Source organism: Ochlerotatus camptorhynchus, unplaced genomic scaffold (genome assembly GCF_037179485.1).
Source record: "Ochlerotatus camptorhynchus isolate MF236.1 unplaced genomic scaffold, CSIRO-AGI_Acam_v1.1 ptg000127l, whole genome shotgun sequence".
Classification (NCBI taxonomy): domain Eukaryota; kingdom Metazoa; phylum Arthropoda; class Insecta; order Diptera; family Culicidae; genus Ochlerotatus; species Ochlerotatus camptorhynchus.
Window position 1 is genome coordinate 572,458 of NW_027040617.1, and position 12,507 is coordinate 584,964.

Sequence of the window (12,507 nt, forward strand, 5' to 3'; positions counted from 1 at the left end):
AAAAAATAGTCATAGGTTTATTACACAAAAAAGTATAATTATTCCACAACAAACGTAAAACGGGGAAATCACTCTATCTCAAACAACAAAAATCAGATTGGCCTGAAATTTTTTCTACAAGTAGAAGTAATTACCATCTGCCTTCAGAGTAAATTTCAGCTTGATGAGTTGTGCCGTTAATTTTTAAAAAATAGTGATAGGTTTATTACACAAAAAAGTATAATTATTCCACAACAAACGTAAAACGGGGAAATCACTCTATCTCTAACCCCAACCGTCAGATTGGCCTGAAATTTTTTCTACAAGTAGATGTCATTACCAACTGCCTTCTATAAAAATTTCAGCTTGATTAGTTGTGCCATTAATTTTTAAAAAATAGTGATAAGTTTATTACACCAAAAAAGTATAATTATTCCACAACAAACATAAAACGGGGAAATCACTCTATCTCAAACAACAAACATCAGATTGGCCTGAAATTTTTTCTACAAGTAGAGGTCACTACCAACTGCCTTCTGTGAAAATTTCAGCTTGATTTGTTGTGCCGTTAATTAAAAAAAAATCGTAATAGATTTATTACACAACAGTAAAACAGGCAAATCGCTCTATCTCTAACCCCAACCTTCAGATTGGCCTGAAATTGTTTCTACAAGTAGAAATTATTGCAAACTCAACCATTATGGAGTAGTCACTACAAAGCGCAAAAAAAAAAAAAAAAAAAAAAAAAAAGTTCGGATTCCCTAACACAGACATCAGATTTCAGGTGTTAAGACTCATTGCCGTGTCTCATGGGGAAACTTTGAGCCAGGCTTCCCCTTTTTAATAAGGTAGTTTCTACGCCGATTTTTTTTTCGATTCTAAACCCAATCACCCCGTTTGCAAGCAGGTTGAACGTTACTAAGAACAACCAACAATCCGAGATGGTTTTTAATGTCCTATATGAAGACTGCTTTTCTTTTGTTAAAAATCTTCAATTAATTTTTTCCACAACAAAAGTAAACCGGGGAAATCACTCTATCTCTAACCCCAACCGTCAGATTGGCCTGAAATTTTTTCTACAAGTAGATGTCATTACCAACTGCCTTCTATAAAAATTTCAGCTTGATTAGTTGTGCCATTAATTTTTAAAAAATAGTGATAAGTTTATTACACCAAAAAAGTATAATTATTCCACAACAAACGTAAAACGGGGAAATCACTCTATCTCAAACAACAAACATCAGATTGGCCTGAAATTTTTTCTACAAGTAGAAGTCATTACCAACTGCCTGCTGTAAAAATTTCAGCTTGATGAGTTGTGCCGTTAATTTTTAAAAAATAATGATAGGTGTATTACACTAAAAAGTATAATTATTCCACAATAAACTTTAAACGGGGAAATCACTCTATCTCAAACAACAAGCATCAGATTGTCCTGAATTTTTTTCTACAAGTAGAAGTCATTACCATCTGCCTTCAGAGAAAATTTCAGCTTGATGAGTTGTGCCGTTAATTTTTAAAAAATAGTGATAGGTTTATTACACAAAAAAGTATAATTATTCCACAACAAACGTAAAACGGGGAAATCACTCTATCTCAAACAACAAACATCAGATTGGCCTGAAATTTTTTCTACAAAAAGATGTCATTACCAACTGCCTTCTATAAAAATTTCAGCTTGATTAGTTGTGCCATTAATTTTTTAAAAATAGTGATAAGTTTATGACACAAAAAAGTATAATTATTCCACAACAAACGTATAACGGGGAAATCACTCTATCTCAAACAACAAACATCAGATTGGCGTGAAATTTTTTCTACAAGTAGAAGTCATTAACATCTGCCTTCAGAGAAAATTTCAGCTTGATGAGTTGCGCCGTTAATTTTTAAAAAATAGTGATAGGTTTATTACACAAAAAAGTATAATTATTCCACAACAAACGTAAAACGAGGAAATCACTCTATCTCAAACAACAAACATCAGATTGGCCTGAAATTTTTTCTACAAGTAGAAGTAATTACCAACTGCCTGCTGTAAAAATTTCAGCTTGATGAGTTGTGCCGTTAATTTTTTAAAAAATAGTGATAGGTTTATTACACAAAAAAAGTATAATTATTCCTTGTCCTAGCTTCGGCTGGACATATACTAAAATTGGAACGATACAGAGAAGATTAGCATGGCCCCTGCGCAAGGATGACACGCAAAATCGTGAAGCGTTCCACATTTTTTTTGTTTTCTGCTAGCTGTCGGGACGGCACCAGACGGGATGAGCCTTTGGACCTCGTCACGGTGTCGTCTCGTTCAGGTCATCGTTCCATGTTTTTTAACTTGTTTTTTTTGCGAAGAGCCAGGAAAGCTGTATTTTACAGTTTTCAGCAGCAGGAGGGACACCACATGGGATGAGTCTTTGACCCTCATGATGGTGGTCCCCCTATATAGTCACTAAGGGAAAACGATCAAATTGTTATGCTACTTGTCAAACAACTCCGTAGGAGGTTCTCCTTCTGAGGCCTCACCTATGACTAAAGAGATGAACTAGCCCCAGGCTAAAAATCTCTATAATAAAGATTAAAAAAAAAAAAAAAAAATATAATTATTCCACAATAAACGTTAAACGGGGAAATCACTCTATCTCAAACAACAAGCATTAGATTGTCCTGAAATTTTTTCTACAAGTAGAGGTCACTACCAACTGCCTTCTGTGAAAATTTCAGCTTGATTTGTTGTGTCGTTAATTTTTAAAAAATAGTGATAGGTTTATTACACAAAAAAGTATAATTATTCCACAACAAACGTAAAACGGGGAAATCACTCTATCTCAAACAACAAACATCAGATTGGCCTGAAATTTTTTCTACAAGTAGAAGTCATTACCATCTGCCTTCAGAGAAAATTTCAGCTTGATGAGTTGTGCCGTTAATTTTTAAAAAATAGTGATAGGTTTATTACACAAAAAAGTATAATTATTCCACAACAAACGTAAAACGGGGAAATCACTCTATCTCAAACAACAAACATCAGATTGGCCTGAAATTTTTTCTACAAGTAGAAGTAATTACCATCTGCCTTCAGAGTAAATTTCAGCTTGATGAGTTGTGCCGTTAATTTTTAAAAAATAGTGATAGGTTTATTACACAAAAAAGTATAATTATTCCACAACAAACGTAAAACGGGGAAATCACTCTATCTCAAACAACAAACATCAGATTGGCCTGAAATTTTTTCTACAAGTAGAAGTAATTACCATCTGCCTTCAGAGTAAATTTCAGCTTGATGAGTTGTGCCGTTAATTTTTAAAAAATAGTGATAGGTTTATTACACAAAAAAGTATAATTATTCCACAACAAACGTAAAACGGGGAAATCACTCTATCTCAAACAACAAACATCAGATTGGCCTGAAATTTTTTCTACAAGTAGAAGTAATTACCATCTGCCTTCAGAGTAAATTTCAGCTTGATGAGTTGTGCCGTTAATTTTTAAAAAATAGTGATAGGTTTATTACACAAAAAAGTATAATTATTCCACAACAAACGTAAAACGGGGAAATCACTCTATCTCAAACAACAAACATCAAATTGGCCTGAAATTTTTTCTACAAGTAGAAGTCATTACCAACTGCCTTCTGTGAAAATTTCAGCTTGATGAGTTGTGCCGTTAATTAAAAAAAAATCGTAATAGATTTATTACACAACAGTAAAACAGGCAAATCGCTCTATCTCTAACCCCAACCTTCAGATTGGCCTGAAATTGTTTCTACAAGTAGAAATTATTGCAAACTCAACCATTATAGAATAGTCACTTCAAAGCGCAAAAAAAAAAAAAAAAGTTCGGATTCCCTAACACAGACATCAGATTTCAGGTGTTAAGACTCATTGCCGTGTCTCATGGGGAAACTTTGAGCCAGGCTTCCCCTTTTTAATAAGGTAGTTTCTACGCCGATTTTTTTTTTCGATTCTAAACCCAATCACCCCGTTTGCAAGCAGGTTGAACGTTACTAAGAACAACCAACAATCCGAGATGGTTTTTAATGTCCTATATGAAGACTGCTTTTCTTTTGTTAAAAATCTTCAATTAATTTTTTCCACAACAAAAGTAAACCGGGGAAATCACTCTATCTCTAACCCCAACCGTCAGATTGGCCTGAAATTTTTTCTACAAGTAGATGTCATTACCATCTGCCTTCTATAAAAATTTCAGCTTGATAAGTTGTGCCATTAATTTTTAAAAAATAGTGATAAATTTATTACACAAAAAAGTATAATTATTCCACAACAAACGTAAAACGGGGAAATCACTCTATCTCAAACAACAAACATCAGATTGGCCTGAAAATTTTTCTACAAAGAGAAGTAATTACCAACTGCCTGCTGTAAAAATTTCAGCTTGATGAGTTGTGCCGTTAATTTAAAAAAAATAGTGATAAGTTTATTACAGAAAAAAGTATAATTATTCCACAACAAACGTAAAACGGGGAAATCACTCTATCTCAAACAACAAACATCAGATTGGCCTGAAATTTTTTCTACAAGTAGAAGTCATTACCATCTGCCTTCAGAGAAAATTTCAGCTTGATGAGTTGCGCCGTTAATTTTTAAAAAATAGTGATAGGTTTATTACACAAAAAAGTATAATTATTCCACAACAAACGTTAAACGGGGAAATCACTCTATCTCAAACAACAAACATCAGATTGGCCTGAAATTTTTTCTACAAGTAGAAGTAATTACCATCTGCCTTCTGTGAAAATTTCAGCTTGATGAGATGTGCCGTTAATTTTTAAAAAATAGTGATAGGTTTATTACACAAAAAAGTATAATTATTCCACAAAAAACGTAAAACGGGGAAATCACTCTATCTCAAACAACAAACACCAGATTGGCCTGAAATTTTTTCTACAAGTAGAAGTCATTACCATCTGCCTTCAGAGAAAATTTCAGCTTGATGAGTTGTGCCGTTAATTTTTAAAAAATAGTGATAGGTTTATTACACAAAAAAGTATAATTATTCCACAACAAACGTAAAACGGGGAAATCACTCTATCTCAAACAACAAACATCAGATTGGCGTGAAATTTTTTCTACAAGTAGAAGTCATTACCATCTGCCTTCAGAGAAAATTTCAGATTGATGAGTTGCGCCGTTATTTTTTAAAAAATAGTGATAGGTTTATTACACAAAAAAGTATAATTATTCCACAACAAACATAAAACGGGGAAATCACTCTATCTCAAACAACAAACATCAGATTGGCCTGAAATTTTTTCTACAAGTAGAAGTCATTACCAACTGCCTTCTGAGAAAATTTCAGCTTGATGAGATGTGCCGTTAATTTTTAAAAAATAGTGATAGGTTTATTACACAAAAAAGTATAATTATTCCACAACAAACGTAAAACGGGGAAATCACTCTATCTCAAACAACAAACATCAGATTGGCCTGAAAAATTTTCTACAAAGAGAAGTCATTACCACCTGCCTGCTGTAAAAATTTCAGCTTGATGAGTTGTGCCGTTAATTTTTAAAAAATAGTGATAGGTTTATTACACAAAAAAGTATAATTATTCCACAACAAACGTAAAACGGGGAAATCACTCTATCTCAAACAACAAACATCAGATTGGCCTGAAATTTTTTCTACAAGTAGAAGTCATTACCATCTGCCTTCTGTGAAAATTTCAGCTTGATGAGTTGTGCCGTTAATTTTTAAAAATTAGTGATAGGTTTATTACACAAAAAAGTATAATTATTCCACAACAAACGTAAAACAGGGAAATCACTCTATCTCAAACAACAAACATCAAATTGGCCTGAAATTTTTTCTACAAGTAGAAGTCATTACCAACTGCCTGCTGTAAAAATTTCAGCTTGATGAGTTGTGCCGTTAATTTTTAAAAAATAGTGATAGGTTTATTACACAAAAAAGTATAATTATTCCACAACAAACGTAAAACGGGGAAATCACTCTATCTCAAACAATCAACATCAGATTGGCCTGAAATTTTTTCTACAAGTGGAAGTCATTACCATCTGCCTTCAGAGAAAATTTCAGCTTGATGGGTTGCGCCGTTAATTTTTAAAAAATAGTGATAGGTTTATTACACAAAAAAGTATAATTATTCCACAACAAACGTAAAACGGGGAAATCACTCTATCTCAAACAACAAGCATTAGATTGTCCTGAATTTTTTTCTACAAGTAGAAGTCATTACCAACTGTCTTCTGTGAAAATTTCAGCTTGATGAGTTGTGCCGTTATTTTTTTAAAAATAGTGATAGGTTTATTACACAAAAAGTATAATTATTCCACAACAAACGTAAAACGGGGAAATCACTCTATCTCAAACAACAAACATCAGATTGGCCTGAAATTTTTTCTACAAGTAGAAGTAATTACCATCTGCCTTCAGAGAAAATTTCAGCTTGATGAGTTGTGCCGTTAATTTTTAAAAAATCGTGATAGGTTTATTAAACGAAAAAGTATAATTATTCCACAACAAACGTAAAACGGGGAAATCACTCTATCTCTAACAACAAACATCAGATTGGTCTGAAATTTTTTCTACAAGTAGAAGTCATTACCAATTGCCTTCTGTAAAAATTTGAGCTTGATGAGTTGTGCCGTTTATTTTTTTAAAATCGTAATAGGTTTATTACACAAAATTAAAACAGGCAAATAGGTTTATCTCTAACCCCAACCGTCAGATAAGCATGAAATTGTTTCTACAAGTAGAGGTTATTGCAAACTTAACCATATTGGAGTAGTAACTACAAAGCGCACAAAAAAAAAGTTCAGATTCCCTAACACAGACATCAGATTTCAGGTGTTAAGACTCATTGGCTTGTCTCATGGGGGAGCCGTGAGCCAGGCTTCCCCTTTGGATTACCTTGTTTTCACGCCATGTACTTAATGGGAATTGTGGGTTCAAATCCCACACTTAGATTTTTTCGCAAATTTTCTCACACACGTCTCTTACCGATGATATGTGCTTACCTCTCAGTATGTTCAAACTTTCTCATATACAACGTTAACAACGGACAACAAGGAACAAATTCTACATTCGTACCCTTAGGTACAAATATCACCCCTGCTTCAAATTTTTCATCTATACCTACTCCACTCGCTGCTTACAATGTTCAGCGATGTATGCTGCCACTGCATCGGGTAGAAATCAAAATACTAACCAACGTTATTCTAACGGAAATTTTGAAAATTTTGACTTAGGAAGCATTACTGCTCCTAAAATGGAATTTTTACACAAATCATTAATTGACATGATTTCTGATATGCTTAAATCTAACTCCATGTTTGATGCTATTCAAACTGGAGTAAAATTTGCAAACAATATTGTCATGACTTTGAAATTCAGTAATTGATTTTAAAGCTTTAAATATTCCAAATTGGAATGCTCGATCTCTTAAAGATAACGAAGACGAGCTATTTAACTTTTTGAGAGTTAATAACGTGCATATTGTCGTTATAACTGAAACGTTTCTTAACCCTGACCATAAGGTTAAAAGGAACGCAAATTATTTCATTTATAGAAATGATCGTCTTGATGGACCCTGTGGTGGCGTTACCATCATTGTTCATAGACGAATCAAACATAAAATTCTTTCTTCAATTGAAACTAAAGTTTTTGAAACTTTGGGAATTTCTGTTGAAACAAAAATTGGATGACTTACGTTTATAGCTGCCTATTTGCCATTCCAATGCGTAAAGCAGCAAAAGAATTTTCACATGGGTGACCTTCAGAAACTTACCCGTCATATGTCTAAATTCTTCATTTTGAAGCCGGATAAAAATCCAGCTGAAGCTTGTAGCTACCAATAAGTTTGCTTTCTTCAATAAGTGAACTTTTTGAAAAGATAATTTTAAATAGAATGATGCTTCACATCAATACGAACTCAATTTTTGCAGATGAGCAGTTTGGATTTCGCCATGGGCATTCAACTACTCATCAACTCTTAAAAGTTACCAATTTAGTTCGTTCAAACAAATCTGAAGGCTACTCAACTGGAGTTGCTCTTCTAGATATAGAAAAAGCATTCGACAGTGTTTTGCATGAAGGTTTGATTGCTAAATTGAAAAAGTTTAATTTTCCACTTTATATTATGAAATTAGTTAAAAATTATTTAACTGACAGAACTCTGGCAAATTATTAAAATTCTTATCTAATCGACTACCTTTTAGAGCAGGAGTTCCTCAAGGTAGCATTGTTGGACCTATATTGTATAACATTTTCACTTTGGACCTCCCTGATTTGGAAGAAGTCTTCGTGTTATTTGCAGCACTGCAGAAAAGTTTAGATATTATCTCTTCTTATTTACAAAAATGGAAGATTTCTCCCAACGCTTTAAAAACTCAACTTATAATATTTCCACATAAGCCTAGAGCTTCCTTTTCGAAACCTAGTAGTAGTCACACAGTCATTATGAACGCAGTTCCAATTTACTGGTCAAACCAAGTGAAATATCTTGGATTAGTACTTGACCAAAAATTAACTTTTAAAGATTACATTGAGGGCATTCAAGCCAAATGTAGCAAATACATAAAATGTTTGTATACTTTTATAAACAGGAAATCAAAATTTTGCCTGACGAATAAACTTCTAATATTTAAAAAAGGTTTTAGATCGGCTATGCTTTACGCCATGCCAATATGGTCTAGTTGTTGCACTTCCAGGAAAAAAGCACTTCAAAGGATTGATTTTGAAGTTGCCTCCCTGGTAAAGTACTACCGAAGTGCATAGAATTTAGAATTTTGAGACTTTAGAACAAATGTCCAACAAAATAATTATTAATTTCAGGCAAAAATCCTTGCAATCCTCAATTGCAGCGATTAATTCCCTTTATACTTAGATAAGATTTAGTGTTAGTTTTTTGTTTTAAGATTTCAATTGTTATACTGACATTCAGGTTTTAAAAACCTGTTTAAAATGCTGAATTGCCAAGGCAGGAACAATGTAAAAACACTTAGATATATATCATAACAATTAAAGCTGGTAAGTTACTGTAGTAACTGGAGCACCTAGGATAAAATGAAATGTAATGTATTTTTAATTTGGAACAAATAATGAGTTTAAGGAAAGCAATAATTCTTGAAATTTAATTCGTCATGACATCAAAGGTCCTGGTCATTTGTCCGAAGATTGTCCGAAAAAATGCTACATGTAGTTCAACATGCTCAAAAATGATTGAATCATTCAAAGGTCATGAGATTTGAACACTTTAAGTCTGATTTTGAACACTTCGAACGTTTAAGTAGATAAACGTGATTAAAGATCCGTGACTAAAGATTTCGAACACAAATAAAGGTAAACAACCTTCTGGAAAGGCCTTTCGAATAAGTACAAAAATAACTTCGTATTTCAACAGTTTAATATACGTATCTTTATTGTTGTCTCGTAATTTTAATGATTCAATATTGTTGCTGTTCTTTTTTTTTTTGTTTGTTTTTTTTTGTCTTCGATTGCTATTGTAGCTGTTGTACCCCACTTCAGTTATGATTTAAACTTTATATCCTTCTTCAATGTAATATATTTTGATTCTGAGAATACATGCATCTTAGAGCCTACATCCGGTTGCGAACACGATGAAGAAACTTAATTTTTCCACATGGTTATACATACGAGCAATGTCATTTTTGTTTATGTGATGGATGTTGTGATTTTTGGTAATATACACGGGAGACTATTTGAGAGTAGCTGAACTTCAACTCGATTTTTGTGTGTTGTTGTCTAATGATAATATCCTAATCAGTTTTTCGCCTTCGTCGTAACACAATTATACTAAATATGTATGGATTTGTTTTTCTTTATATTCTTGTTTGTCAGTTTGTTTGCATACTGATATTCCTTTAGTCATCAGTGATTACAGATTGTGTGTTTAACATCTGAGTAATGGTTTGCATTTATAGTGTGTGTATTTTTTAATATTTATAGATTCAACAACATTCAAGATAACGAAACTCAAACAGTTGGCGAAAACACACTGACCGATGTAAGTAGATGTTATGCGGCATTTTGGATGAGAGTTCTGCACATTTCAATTTCGCCATGAAACTTCTCGTATCTTTCCAGCATAGGTTTAGTGCTAATCGTTTTCGTTTTATTTTGCGTATTCGGGAAGGATGTACTACTAGAAAGGGAGGATGCAACTTCTATAAGTGACGTTGGCATCCTAATAGAGTTACTGATTCGTATGAGTTTCACTTTATCTCTATAATTTAACAGTTATATACATAATTTAACAAGAATTTCAACTAAAAAATATTTGTAATAAATTTTTAACATAATTTTTTTTCTACCATTGACTAAGGAGTGAATTGATAGTGCTTTTGGGGGTCACTGTTAATATCAGAAACATAAATGTCCATAACCATAAGCATAATACCCGTTATTGCAATTTTTATAATAAATTTTCCCACAAATTTATTTCTTAAAACTGAAACAAGAACTCAGTTTAACTACTATTATATACATCCTAATATAACTTTTGTTCACATGCAAAATACTACTGTACAATTATCATGCTCTTCTTCTTACTTATGCCGAGACTACTTAGTATGTACAAAGATGCTCATATAGTTACAAGTCAGTTCAGCTTTCTAGCGAATAGTATTCGATTCGATTTGCGCTTGCCAACCAGCCAGCCAGCCAGCCAGCGGTAGTAAGCGAGCATATTTCGGTAATTCTATTAATCAGCTAAAGTTTTACAGTTATTGATTCTGATGCTTACAAGCTAAGGTTTTTATTGTATTTGTCACATTCGCAATTATTAGTGATTTTTTATTTAGTTCTGCTTCGATTGCCTAAAAGTTATGAGAATCTAAATTATAAGATTTCAAACTCATCAATTTAAGTTCATTGATAACGTTCAGGTTATATGATATTTAATCACTAAGTTACAAAAATAACAGAAACAGTTTCAGCTGCATGTTACTTCAATCGAAATTTTGTGCTGCCTTTTATATTTCAGGAATACTTAAAAGTTCTGACATGACTTGTAACTCCAATGGAATATAGATGACAGCCCTTCCTTTCAGATGAAATGTTTTATTAGCAGCTGAATTTTAATAACCTTCCAAAGCTGAGCAAAGGCCAACAGATAAGTTAACTAGATGCCTTACATGCTAGGAGTTTTATTATTGTCAACACAGCCTTTGAGAGTGAGTACACCTCAAATTACTCTTTTTTTACTTTATTGTTCCTAATCCAGATGCTTTTGGTCTGGAGCTAACGTTATGCATAAGTATCACACATTCAACTCACACTCACTCACGTCAAGTAAATAGTAACCGTTCAGTAGAATTCAAAATCATCGGAAAAAAAATCCTCAACTGTCAGCAATCACCTGCAATCCTGCATACAATCCTGTAGGGCAAGAGCGCCTAACATTGTATTTCATCGGCCATCACTTAGATAGATGGCAGTCAAAGCAAGTGCCCAGGCGCACACCTACGAACATGTTCCGAGGATCCCCCAGGGGGGGGGTGGCCAATCTCTGACTAGTGGCAAAAACAATTTCAATGGCAGTCATATAGCATGCCCATGATCACATTGGCGACATACGGTCATGTTCCGGGTACTCCGAAGGAAGTAACCAATTTTTGACTTGAACTGGAACCCATCATAGTAAACCTCAAATCACAAGAGAACTCAAAACCCGGTTTAATTGTCTTTTACGCAGAGGTGGTTTACCATTTATGGCATAGATATTATATGGGGAAAAATGTCACGGCATGTTTCCCCCGTAGGTTTTTATATTGACATTATTTTGTAAACAAATAATGCCTCGTTACCATCTCTGCGTCGTCCGGAACAAATAATCATCACAATAGTAAATAAACAGTAAAAAATTAAACCTCCAAACGAGCAGCCAAAAAGTACATGGCATGCATAACTCATTCCTATCGAAGTCTTAATTATGGATTAATCACTGACGCCAGGAACTCTATATATCGAACCAATCAACACATGGGCCGGGACCAGTGTATGTTTAATGATTTACCATCACACGCAATGACTAGTGCTTCAACCAGATTCAGCACAGGGTAGGTGAATTGAAAAATTGAACATTCTCCACCGACGACAGCGTTGCCGGATTGTTTTCAAGCTTAGCGGTATCGAATGTATCTACTAGAGAGGGTCTAGTATAAGAGAGGAGCGGACTGGCTGGTTTTGAGCCAAACGAACTGTCAAAGTCAGAGCCAATCAAACAGCGCCTATCTTGATAGCATTGGCAGTGTTGCTAGAAATCACCTAGCCATATGTTGCCAAGACAGTTTGTTTTGAATCCGCTCAACTCTTATACTAGCCCTCCTCTAGTATCTACTCATTTAATTAATTTTTAAAGGCCAAAAATTTAAAATTTGCTTTCCGGAAGTCGGAAGAAAATGACGGGGAATGTTTTAATTAGCTTCTGAAGAAAACAAAAAAAAAACTTGCAGAGACAGTATAAAGAAGTTCTTCTAGAGGAAGTTTAACGTCGGAAAAACTTCCGGGGAACTTCCAAGACAAATTTCTAGAA

The 12,507-nt window shown here is 33.7% G+C and overlaps 1 non-coding gene across 1 annotated transcript; it reads left to right on the forward strand.

The window, feature by feature from the left end:
- The first annotated feature begins 2,101 nt into the window (after nt 1-2,101).
- On the forward strand, nt 2,102-2,208 carry LOC135700060 (U6 spliceosomal RNA). Its single transcript, XR_010517565.1, has one exon. It is a non-coding gene; the product is annotated as a U6 spliceosomal RNA (small nuclear RNA).
- Nucleotides 2,209-12,507: the final 10,299 nt, after the last annotated feature.